This window comes from Chiloscyllium plagiosum, chromosome 10 (genome assembly GCF_004010195.1).
Source record: "Chiloscyllium plagiosum isolate BGI_BamShark_2017 chromosome 10, ASM401019v2, whole genome shotgun sequence".
NCBI lineage: Eukaryota > Metazoa > Chordata > Chondrichthyes > Orectolobiformes > Hemiscylliidae > Chiloscyllium > Chiloscyllium plagiosum.
Window position 1 is genome coordinate 55090956 of NC_057719.1, and position 13097 is coordinate 55104052.

The 13097-nt window shown below is 42.2% G+C and overlaps 1 pseudogene; it reads left to right on the top strand.

The window, feature by feature from the left end:
- The first annotated feature begins 12848 nt into the window (after positions 1 to 12848).
- Positions 12849 to 13097, top strand: part of LOC122553936 — a 6676-nt pseudogene continuing 6427 nt past the window's right edge.

The following is a 13097-nucleotide window of genomic DNA, read 5'->3' on the forward strand; positions in this document are numbered from 1 at the left end:
TTCCTTTCACCCTGACAGGAATATACTTTCTCTGGATTCTCGTTATCTCGTTTCTGAAGGCTTTCCATTTTCCAGCCATCTCTTTACCTGCGAACATCTGCCCCCAATCAGCTTTCAAAAGTTCTTGCCTAATAGCGTCAAAATTGGCCTTTCTCCAATTTAGAACTTCAACTTTTAGATCTGGTCTATCCTTTTCTCACAGTATTTTAAATCTTATAGAATTATGGTCGCTGGCCCCAAAGTGCTCCCCCAGTGACACCTCAGTCACCTGCCCTGCCTTATTTCCATAGAGTAGGTTAAATATTGCACCTTCTCCAGTAGGTACATCCAAATACTGAATCAGAAAATTGTCTTGTACACACTTAACAAATTCATTTCCATCTAAACCCTTTCTATCCTTTCTGTAGCATTTGTATCCTGGAACATTAAGCTGCCAGTCCTGCCCATCCTTGAGCCATGTTTCTGTAATTGCTATGATATCCCAGTCTCATATTCCTCACCATGCTCTGAGTTCATCTGCCTTCCCTGTTAGGCCCCTTGCATTGAAATAAATGCAGTTTAATTTATTAGTCCTACCTTGTCCCTGCTTGCCCTGACTGTTTGACTCACTTCTGTTCTCAACTGTACCAGTCTCAGATCGATCTCTTCCCTCACTATCTCCCTGAGTCCCACTCCCCCCACCTTACTAGTTTAAATCCTTCCGAGCATCTCTAGCAAATTTCCCTGCCAGTATATTAGTCCCCTTCCAATTTAGGTGCAATCCGTCCTTCTTGTACAGGTTACTTCTACCCCAAAAGAGATTCCAGTGATCCAAAAATGTGAATCCTTCTCCCATACACCAACTCCTCAGCCATGCGTTCATCTGCTCTATCCTCCTATTCCTGTCCTCACTAGCTCGTAGTACTGGGAGTAATTTTTAAATTTCTGGCTAAATCTCTGTAATCTCCCTTCAGAATCTCAACCTTTTCCCTTCCTATGTCATGGTTCCAAAGTGGCCTCTCTCCCCCGTGAGAACATTCTGCACCCTCTCTGAGATATCCTTGATCCTGGCACCAGGGAAGCAACACACCATTCTGCTTTTTCACTGCAGGCCACAGAAACATCTATCTGTACGTCGGACTAGAAAATCCCCGAACACAATTGATCTCTCAGAAGCCGACGTACCCCTCGTTGCATTAGAGCCAGTCTCCATACCAGAAGCTTGGCTGTTCATGCTACGATCCCCTGAGAATCCATCGCCCCCTATATTTTTCAAAACAGCATACCTGTTTGAAATGGTTATATCCACAAAATTCTCCTGCACTAGGTGCCGACCTCTCTCACCTTTCCTGGAGTGAACCCATCTATGTGACTGTATCTGAGACTTTCCCTCCTTCCTATAACTGCCATCCATCACATTCTATTACGTTGCAAATTCCTCATTGCTTCTAACTGTCTCTCCAACCGATCCACTCGATCTGATAAGATTCGCATCAACAGCATTTATGGCAGATATAATCCACAGTAACCTCTAAACACTCTTTAAACTCCCACATCTGACAAGAAGTACATATCACTGTACTGAAGGCCATTTTTGCTCCTTCACAATCTATAGACCCAGAAAGTAACACTGTCTAATTCCTCTACAAACACTGCCCCAGGTTAAATTAATAGTTATAGCTTAATCAAGAGACGTAACTCCAAAAACATATAATCAAGAAAGAGTCCACTCTACTCACTACTGCAGCCTTTCTGTTGGACACACTTAAAGCAACGATTAACTTATCTGATTCGGTGCTGTGAACTTCACCCAAACAGGTTCCTCCAAGATTAGTTGTGAATTTCACTGTTTGTTAATTTTTCTAGACACTCTCCGATGTCCGATACATGAATTCAATACAGCAAAGGCAGTAACTGTGCAGGTTCTCTCTCTCTCTCTCTCTCTCCTGCACTGTCCTCACCATGTGCTTCCTTTGTCTGTTCTTTTCCCTTTTAAAACTGCTGTTGTCTTGACTTTTTTTTCCAAAGTTCCAAAACAATGCAACAACATATGAAGCAAGAACTCTATTAAGTTGGTAAGGCACGATCTCCCCCGTACAAAACCATGTTGTCTATCACTGATAAGCCCATTATTTTCTAAATGTAAATAGATCCTATCCCTCAGTACCATCTCCAGCAACTTTCCCACCACCGACGTCAGGCTTACTGGTTTGTAGTAACCCGGAATATCCCTACTACCCTTCTTGTACAGAGGGACAACATGAGCAAACCTCCAGTCCTCCAGCACCTCACCTGTATTTAAGGATGCCACAAAGATATCTGTCAGGGTCCTAGCTATTTCCTCTCTCGTCTCCTTCAGCAACTTGGAATAGATTCCATCCGGTCCTGGGGATTTGTCCACCTTAATAACCTCTAGCCTACCCAACATATCTTCCATACTTATGTCAACGTGATCCAGACTTATCAAACTTGTCTCTCTAATCTCAATATTCATAATTTCCCTCTCCTCAGTGAACAGTGATTCAAAGTAATCATTCAGTATCTCACCCATTCTCTCAGGTTCGACACACAGCCTTCCTTCATTATCCTTTAGTGGACTAATCCTTTCTCTAGTTACCCGCTTGCTTCTTATATAAGAATAAAATGCTCTGGGATTCTCTTTAATTCTGCTCACTAAAGCAATTCCATGATCCCTTTTAGCCCACTTGCTTCCTCATTTAAGATTGGTCCTACTCTTCCGATTTTCCTCCAGTGCCCCAACTGTTCTTAGTTGCCTGCACTTTATTTACACTTCTCTTTTCCTCTTGGCTAGTTGTATGAGTTCTCCTGTCATCCACAGTTCATGATTCTTGCCCTTCCTATCCTTTGCCTTCAATGGGACATACCTATCCTGCACTATCTTTAACCTATCTTTGAAAGCCTCCCATATATGAAATGTGGACTTTCCTTCAAATAGCTGTGTCCAATCCACATTTCCCAGCCTTGGCCCAGTTTAGCACTGTTAGGACCACTCTCATCTTTGTCTATGAGCATTCAAAAACTTACAACATTGTGGTCACTGTTCCCGAAGAAATCTCCACTGCAACTTCTACTACCTGACCAGGTTCATTCCCCGACACCAGGTCCAATATGGCCCCTTCCTTCGTCAGACTATTGACATACTGCTCTAAAAAATGTTTCTGGATGCTTCTTACAAATTCTACCCCATCCAGACCTCTGACGCTAAGTGTATCCCAGTCAATGTTGGGAAAATTAAAATCTCCCCTCACCACTACCCTATTGTACTTTTTCCAACACACAGAGATCATGCTTGCAGCATTCACAGCCAGGAGATTTACCTTTCCTTTGTTTATGAATCTCATTTGAAAAGATTTTGCTTAAACTGAAAAGATGTATCAAGTTTTAAATTAATCTGTGGTCTAAGATTTAATTTACAGCATCTTTTACTCCTCAACCAGGCAATGACAACTGTCCTGGGAATTTGCTATCAATGCTGGCTATAAAATAAAATCATTGCACTCACTGGAAATATGAGATAAAGTATAAAATACTAAAGTAACAGAGCATTGGAACAGAAAGAAAAGACTTCTGGGTTTAGCTGTTCATCAAAAAATGAACCTCTTCTTTCTCGTTGGATTTTAACTCATCTGTTGTGGATTTTGAGCATTGATTAATGTTTACATTTTATATTATTGAATATACCTGCTTTAGTTTCCTCAGGTTGGTTTGGGGCTGCAGTGTGCAGAGAACTATAACTTGATCATTGGCTTGCACATTGTTCGAAACAGCAACATGAGAATTTAATGGCTTTTTTTTCCTGAAACAAATTATTTTCATTTATTCAGAAACATATTTGCCACTTTATGTAAATTTCTTAGAAACATAAGGCTGAATCTTACATTTTTGTTTTGGGTTAATGTGAATTTGATCATGGGGTTTGCCTGGATTTCTGCTGTGATGTTTAGTGTGATTTCTCATCACATCTTACCAAATGCACCTCACGAATTACTAACAATGCCCCTGTTACGTGCCTCACATCCGATTGCAGCCCCATCTTGTCCCATGCTGTCCCTGCATCATCTCATTACTTTGCTGGCTACCTACTGAAAAAACAACATCCCTTGTGTTTGTGCTATCGTTAAAAGGTAATTGTGTACCCAGAAAAGCACTGGCTACCTGTGTTGCCCTTCTCAGTCAAGGAGGTTTCTAGTAAATGTCAGATATGGGGAAGATGGTGTAGTGATTTTCCAAAAGGGACCTGGATGCCCTTGTCAAAGGGGAGGTACAAAGAAGAGGAGTTGTCTTCCTGGAGGACTTGCAGAGGAATTGCAGAGGATGCCACACCACCAGACTCTGGCAGGTTGCTCTGAGTTTGCCACTTCAGTCAGTGCCATCTCCACAATGTGGAGGATTGACCAGCAGTAGCCTTCTTATTTTAACCTTTCTTGCACTGCTACCTCACACTCACTCTATCCTGGTATATTAACCAGCACCGAGTCTCATGCTTGATGCTGGTTTAACGTACCAACTGCTCTCATTATGACCTACAGCATCTGGCCTCACTCCCATGCCCCATTCTTGCCAACCACCCACACTGTGAATGTTGCACATGCCTCCTGCACAGCCTACTCACTGCCATGGAGCACATTTCACCCATCTGCACCAAGAGTATTAGCTGTGCCAACCACTTTTATCTCACTCAATTCCTCTCCTCCCCTCATTACAGAAGCAAAGAGCCCTTATCAGGGTAGAGAGCCCACAGGGGTGTAGGGGTGCATGACATTAGTTTACCCTCTTTTAGGACAGATCGCTGATCATTGCAGGAGAGGGTCAGGACCACTGGCACAAAGGACCAAGTTATCCACAAATTGTCAACCGAATAAACAACACTCTACATTTCAACAGCAACTCACACACTTCATTGTCAGTCTCATACATTGTACATCACTTCTAACCATTGGCCACATTGCCTTCTCTCCATTTTGTCTTGCAGGTAAAGCCAGCATGTCTATCACCATTGCAGTGAAATGCCCAGCCCTTCAGGAACCCATCTTCCGGATCTCTGAGACAAAGAGCAAGCACCGGCAAGAATTCTTTGTGCAGCACCCCACAGCATCTCAGGTACTGACACCTCTCCTGTCTAGGATTAGGGAGAATGAGAACACAATCTGTTGAGCACTTCCTTATGACAGCTCCACAGCTAGCTGAAGAAGGTATGCCCAGGCTGCTGGCACTCAAAGACTGAGAGTGTCCCGGCACCTGCTCATCTTCAAGCAGGAGAGGGCCCTGTAGTGTCAGTAATCGTAGATTTTGTCCCTATGTACAGGGAGGAAAAACAGCAGCAGACAGGAAAGTGGGAGGCAATGGTCTCGTTGCTCAGAAATTGCAGCAGTGCAGTGGATCATGTGACTGTTTAACTGCCCCCCCCATGAATAGGTTGGCAGCTGCCATGGGGAGCCAGGCCCAGCACCCTCAGGGTCTGCTGGAGACACACACAAGCCACTACTCCATCACCTCAACCATGGGTCCTCAGGGCCTATGATGTGGCAATGGGAGGATGTACTCCTGTTTTCCTCTCCTCAGGGGCACCCAGCTGAAGCAGGAACTACACTGTAAGGACACTCCAGAGGTGGTCAGGCTCTCCACCACCACACTCGAGAGCCTGGACCTTGTGTTTCAGAGACAGCCACACCATTTAGATCAATGCCTCACCTTAGACCCTTGGAACTTCAAGCCAAGGAGGCTCAACCAGCCCCTGGGGATCAACCAAACATACCCCCAGGTTCCCTTCCACCAGCTGAGGAACCAGGGAGTACAGCAAAACATAGTGGGAGGGAGAGGAAGAAGAAAACATACTGAAGGCACTTTGGTGGCAGAAGTGACAATGCACTGCACACTATTTACATGTACTTTTATTTACAAACGACACTATTTTGATCTTGCATCTGGTTGGTTGTCGTTTTGTTGTCTCAAATGTAATTGTTCCAGCATGGTCAGACAGGGCATACCGTGGATCAATGTTTATGGTAAATGTAAGCATCACACAGTTAGGAGAGATCGTAACACACTGGTCAAGTGAGTATATTGTTCAGGGGACTTGGTGGCAGCCTAGGAATACAAAGCTGAGGGGGATTTGATCCCTTTTCTTGCTTTTTTTTTGGACCTATTGTTTGTAAGGCGTTTTTTAACAGGACAAATTGAAAGTCAGGACAAAATGGAGTGACATCACAGGAAAGTTAATTGGTTAATAACATCGTTAATTTGACACTTTCAGACTGGAGGTAAATAGGAAAATGTTAACAGATTATAAGCTAGAAGACCAGAAGGAATTTTTTTAAGAAAATAAATTAAGAACCAAGTAAATAAAATGGAGATGCAAGGTCAGGTGATGTGCTGTACCTGCATGATGTGGGAGTTGGTGGACCCCATTGTGGCTCATAGTGACCACATCTGTAGCAAGTGTTGGTTGCTTGAGGAACTTTAGCTCAGAGTTATTGAACTGGAACTGAACTTCAAACACTGCGGCACATCAGAAAGGGGGAGAATTACCTGGACCATGTGTTCAGAGGCAGTAACACCACTTAGATTAACTACCTTGAATTCAGTCAGGAGTCAGAGGCAGGAGGATGTGACTACAAGCGAGACAAATCGAGGGATCTAGGAGGTTTTTGCTGAAGGAGTCTCAGCCCTTGAGCTTGTCTAACAGGTTTGAGATTTTTGCTCCCTATATGGATGAGAGTGGGGGCTGCAGGAAGGATCAGCAAACTGACAATAGCATCATGATACAGGAAGCCATCAAAGAGAGGAGAGTAAAGAGAAATATTGTTGTAATCAGGGAGAATTTAATCAGGGGAATAGACACTGTTCTCCATGGCCAGGATTGACAGTCCCAAAGGCTGCCTGGTGCCCGGGTTCAGAATATCTGAGTGGGGCACAGAATATCTGAGTGGGGCACAGTTATCGTTGCCCACACAGGTGCTAATGATAAAAGGAAAAGGCTCTGCTGAGGGAATATGATCAGCTAGGAGTTAAATTAAAAAAGATAATAATCTCCAGATTAATACCTGGACCACAGATATTTGGCACAGGGTCAACAAGATTAAAGATGTAAATGTCTGGCTGAAGGTGTGGAGGAAATGGATTTAATTCATGGGATACCAACATCAGTGGAGCTAATTCATGCTGGGATCAGAATCCTGGCAAATCACATAACTAGGGCTGTGGATAGCTTCAAATTAAATAGATGGGGGTGGGTGGGATGGTTCAGTTGCTTGGAAAATGATAAAATCAAAGGAAAAGGATAAGGTCAGATTGATGCTGATAATGGAGTTGATTGTTACCAGAAAATAAAAGAAAGAGCCAGAATGTATGAATGGCTTATTGTACCAAGAAACCAGGAAAGTGGGGAAACTAGATAATTGAACAAATGTAAAGGCTTAGGAGCAAAATACTTCAGATGCTGGAATCTGTGCTGGAAATAACAAAATGCTGGAGATCACAGTGGGTCAGACAGCATCCATGGAGACCGCGCAAGCTGTTGTAAGGAAGACCATAACATCGTCAGGGTAGGCATTCCTCAAATAAGTCGAAAGGAAGAGAAAAATTTTGTCAACTACAAACTACGGTTGTTCTCCCTCAAATGTATAGGCTTGGTGTCTTAATGGACAAAGTATTCAGAATAAGGTAAATAAATTGAGTGTGCAAATCAAAGCAATTGAGTGTACGACTTATAACTTGTTAAGGAGGAGGGCTTAGGAGAGTTTATAGGACAAGTAACAACATAAAGTATGGAAAGGGTCAGGAATTTAACTTCAGGCACAACAGATAAGGGGACAACTATGAAAAAGGGGAGGTGGTCAACACAGGACTGAGGGTCTTGTAGTTACATGTGTGCATTGTACGTAACTGGGTCAATGAGCTTATAGCACATATTTAAGTTGTTATGTGCATCACAGAGATGTGACTGCAAGGGGATCAAGTGGGCAAAGAAGTGACTGATGGAATGCAATATAGGAAAGTGTGAAGTTACGCACTCTGTTAGGAAAAATAGAGGCACAGACTATTTTCTAAATGGGAAAAGGTTTCAGAAATCTGAAGCACAAAAGGGATTTGGAAGTTTGAGTTCAAGATTCTCTTAAGGTTAAACTGCAGGCTCTGTTGGCAGTTAGGAAAACAAGTGCAACGTTAACATTCATTTCAAGATGGCTAGATTACAAGAGCAGAGATGTACTGCTGAGTCTGGATAAAGTTCTGGTCAGACTGTGTTTGGAATACGGTGAGTAGTTTGAGGCCCTGTATCTGAGGAAGGATGTGCTGGCCTTGGTATCCATGAAGGGGCCCTCTTCCAAAGATGCCCTTTTCTTCCAAAAATCCCTCTTTAACTGGTAATTGGCCACTGCCTAGCAAAAAACAACTTCACTCCACCTCCAGTAAAAAAAATAAAAAGTATAAACAATGATGCAAGATGCACCTGATATTGAGATTGATCTCAATTGACTTGTGTCAGATTATGCCACAAACCTTGCCATAGCATTTTGCTTGGGCCTTTACAAGATTACGCCCATAATTTTGAGAATCTGCCGGTATAACCTCCTGACTGATTTTGCTCCACATTTGCATTAATGGTGGGTGCAAAATCAATATTTTACCAATCACTTGTGTCTGCCATTCCAATGAATTAAGGCAATAATTGCTAATGTTAGAGCTCATTTTTACCTATGTCAATAGCAAATTTGAAGTCATTGTAACTTCTCCTGCATATTATGTTCAAGTATAATTTACTTAAGAATATAGCAAATTGTCATTAAAAAGTAAAAATAGAGTTTTAAAAAAATTGGAGGCAATTCTAACCAGCCCGAATTGGTGAAGAAAGTGATGGATTACAAATTCCTGTATTTGAAACAATTCCAACCTGACTCCAGTACACCGATGCTCAGTTTTAATAAAGGGAACAGTGAAACTTACTCTTAGAAGCTGGGTGTAATATTTAAATATTTTCATGCAGTTTACAGCCTCAAATTTAACTACAACTCCAACTTTGACACTTGCAGGCCGTGTTTCACAGGATCATAAATCTAAGAGCTGAGGGAGATGAGGAAGGCTGAGTCCATTATTAAGAGTTTCAGCATTGCTTATGAAACTGGATGAGCAGGTATGCACAGATCTTCAAACATGTCTGTCTCCTTCACTATGATTCAAATATCTCATACACCACGGTTGAATATTTGCAATGTCCTCTCCCCAACTCCCAATGTTCTCTCTAACCTCTTAACTTCCTTTTATCTCTTCTCTTGTTCTCTGTGAATCACCCCTGTTCATTAACGAATGTCCTTTTTGGTTTCCTCGACCACAGTCCTTTCTTTCTATACGTGTCCTTTTCAAACCTCCAAAGTCCTTTCATTGTCCTCACAGAAGTATCAAAATCCTCTCTGTTCTGTGTCACCCCAACATGATGTCTAGCCCATGACACCATGCCTTTCCTGGAATATCCTGTTTCCCCAAAACCCTCTTTGGATTTACACAATGACCTGATCCCTTTTTCTCTGTCTCACTTTCTCCTCTCCACACTCTAGTGCCACAGGAATTTCCATTTTATAGGCAATTTGCTTCTGAAGCTAACTGGCTTCAGGCCAGTTACCCCCTCCATGCCCAACCACCAGTCACACATCAGCTATCATGCAGTCTTCTCATAAATACCAGTATCTTTAAATTGCTCTGTTTCTATCAATGCAATCCATTAGTAATATCCATTTGTTGCTTAAATAAATAAATACTTTCCCAAAAAACAAATCAGGAACAGAAATACAGTTAATACATTTTAATGAGTTAAGAACAGAACAGTCAATGCTGACTAAAACTGTTCAATCTATTCGTATAAGGAGAGGATCAATATCCAATCAGCAGCCTATCCTTTTGCTTTCGTTCTGTAGTATCCATGCCAGGCCTCTGCTCGGCATGTTAGAAAATTGTTACCTACTATGAGCCTAATTATTTAACAGCTCGCAGAAACAATTAAATGTTAACTTGAGAGATACAAAGCATTCTCCTAGCCCTGAATTATGCACAACCTTTTTGCTACCTTGTTTCATCTGTCAAACTTTGAAACTTTCAGATAACAAAGACAATGTCAAAGCCTGAAGAACCAAGATTGCTGTCTGTGCAGTACTGCACTAAAGAAGAAAGCAGTAATCAGACTCCCTGCAGCATCTTCCAGTTCTATGCTCATGACACTGCCTGGATCAAAACTCACCAGGGAATTCTGTTCTGTCTGTAACTGCATGTGATGGGGACATTGCTACTTATCCCATATGTCTCCATTTATTGCTATTGAAATAGAGAGTCAATTACAGAATGTGTGTCACGATGTGTGAGGCGGCCTGAGTGGTCATGTTGAGAATTGCAGAAAAAGCAAGATAGAATTATAGTGAAGAGGAGTTGATTACAAGGGGAAGTTTTTGTTTCCTTTCATGGGGCATGGGCATCATCGGCAGGCCAGTATTTATTGCCTGTTCCTTGAGAGGGTATCAACAAACTGTCTTCTTGAGGTGCTGCAGTCTATGTGGTAAAGATAACAGTGGTTGTTAGTTCTGGTGGGAGAAAGGTGGTGAAGTGTTCAGAGTGAGTGAGTAGAAAGTGCAGGGGACTAGCACGGTTATTAGTGTACGCGTCATGGGATGAGTGACGGCAAGTAAGAGAAGATGTTGCATGACATAGTGACAGTGGTAGTCCAAGAGTCTAGGTAGGAGGTGGGAACAGTAGCAGATTGAAAGTGAGTGTGAATTAGCAAATAGAATAAGATGGTACTTCCATCAGCAGATTGAGGAATGTCTTTTAAATTCTTGCTGCATTAAAGAGCATTTCTCTGGACCACTGAGACAGCACTGACCTGGATGGCAGGGTCTAGTGTCATGCCTACATTTGGGGTTAGAGAACAACCTTCTTCTGCTTTCATCCACCAGGTCCTCCAGGTTTCAAGGAAGGCTGCCCAGTTTTTTCTTATCAGCCATGATCAGTGTAAGTAAGTCAAACCATACAAGGCACCTCCAGGCTGATAGTTCTTGACCGTGTCTCCAACAGCCTTTAAATAGGCTGCCTGGGCTTACAGATCCAGAATGCTCTTGCAGGGGCATTTCTATCCACTTAGTGAGTTGGAGAATTGGACAAACAGGCCATCATAGGGACATGATGCATGTTGAACAAGGAATGCTTGTGATGATAGCATGAGAAAACACACTAGATTTCACAGAGATAAACCCTTCATTAAAAAAGTGATAGAAGTGACATTTATTCGATTTTCAGTGAGACTTATCCCTGAGCCTTTATTTTATGGTGGTGACGTTTTGGAAAAAGAAAGGTTCAATAACTTTGGCACAGAAATGAAAACACACCAGTGCTGATTCCAGAGAAGTGTAAAGACAGGGCAGCAGATGTATCAGATATTCTTTCTAAAAGGACAAATGCTGAAAACCGCAGAAAGCTCCAGCAGTCTGATGATGTGGAAAGGACTTGGGTGGGGAAGGCAGAACAGTTCTGGATCTTGAAAGAGACAAGCCTGCCACGTAGATATCCTCATAATCCTTGTAACAATATCTCCCATGCCATTGAGCTTGTACCTGATTGCTATTATGCAATAAATTACATGCTCTTTCTAGAACATCAAATGGTTTTCCTCTACTATACTTAACATGAAATACCCTATAGATCCCAAACTAAAAGGTGGCTGTAAATCCATCTGGCTCATACAACATGGTGTTGATGGTGGTCATCTGAAGATTTGATGCTGCTGCACTATTACAACAAGTACCTTTTTGCCAGTTTCCAGCTGTGACAGGAAGAGGTTACATCAGCTCAAAGATTAAGCCACTAAAAACTGCAGAGTGCCGAACATATGACAACACTGGTCATTTTAAATCAGCCTATTGCATTAAAAAGCCTTTAGCTCTAAAGCTGAAGGACAAATTATAAGAACAAACGATATCCAACAGATTGAAGAGGGAAGCATCAGTGAAATAACATTCCTCGGAAAAATAAGAGAATCAAAAGGGAAATATTGGAGTGCTCACATAAAAATAAATGGGGACCAAACAAATGTCCAACTTGACACTGAGTAAGTGCCTTCTCAGATAATGTAAAATGGTGGAATCCTGAAATATTCCAGCCATTTGACTTCAGAGACCAAGAACTATCCAAACAAAAGTAAAAGGCCAGCTGACTGTGAGACTGCAGTGTGAACACAGCATAATCACTGACATTTTCTAAATATTTCAAAATCAGGGATGTTATTTCCAAGTGGGGAAAACTTGCATATTATCAGATTAGATTAGAAACAGGCCCTTTGGCCCAACAAGTCCACACCGACCCTCCAAAGAGCAACCCATTCCCCTACATTTATCCCTTCACCTAACACTGCAGGCAATTTTTTAGCATGGCCAACTAACCTGCACATTTTTGGACCGTGGGAGGAAACCGGAGCACCCAGAGGAAACCTACACAGACACGGGGAGAATGTGCAAATTCCACACAGACAGTTGCCTGAGGCGGAAATTGAACCCGGGTATCTGGGGCAGCAGTGCTAACCACTGTGCCACCGTGCCGCCCACTTATTTACAAGGCCAATGTAGTTAACACTCAAGAAAAACAAGATGGGTTCCCAAAGACATTCTGTGGCCTGGGGAAGCAAAGTTTAGCATCTTCTTGGAAAAATTGTTACATGAGATAGTGGAATAATGAGTTGACAACTTAAGTCCAAGAGATCATGATGTAAGGTCACACAATAGAGAAAAAGGACATTTGAAGAGAGCTCTCATGAAGGAGACACTCTGACCTCAGGACAAACTATAACTGTCTGGTCCTTGTTGAAATAAGCACAGATGGCAATAGATGTGAACGACTATAAAGCCCCTTACATCCCAACAAGAAGTGATTTCAACAATGGCCAACACAACAATGTAAAGATCTGGGATTTAGCACAACTAACTGAAGCTGTGGAGTAAGAAAGCTCATGCTCTGGTATCATTGGGTGGAGTGCCATTTTCACCAAGCTCAATGCTAGTACTAATTTCTGGTAATGTTCATTGCATGAAGAATCTAAACTCTTAACAAGGTTCATCACAATATTT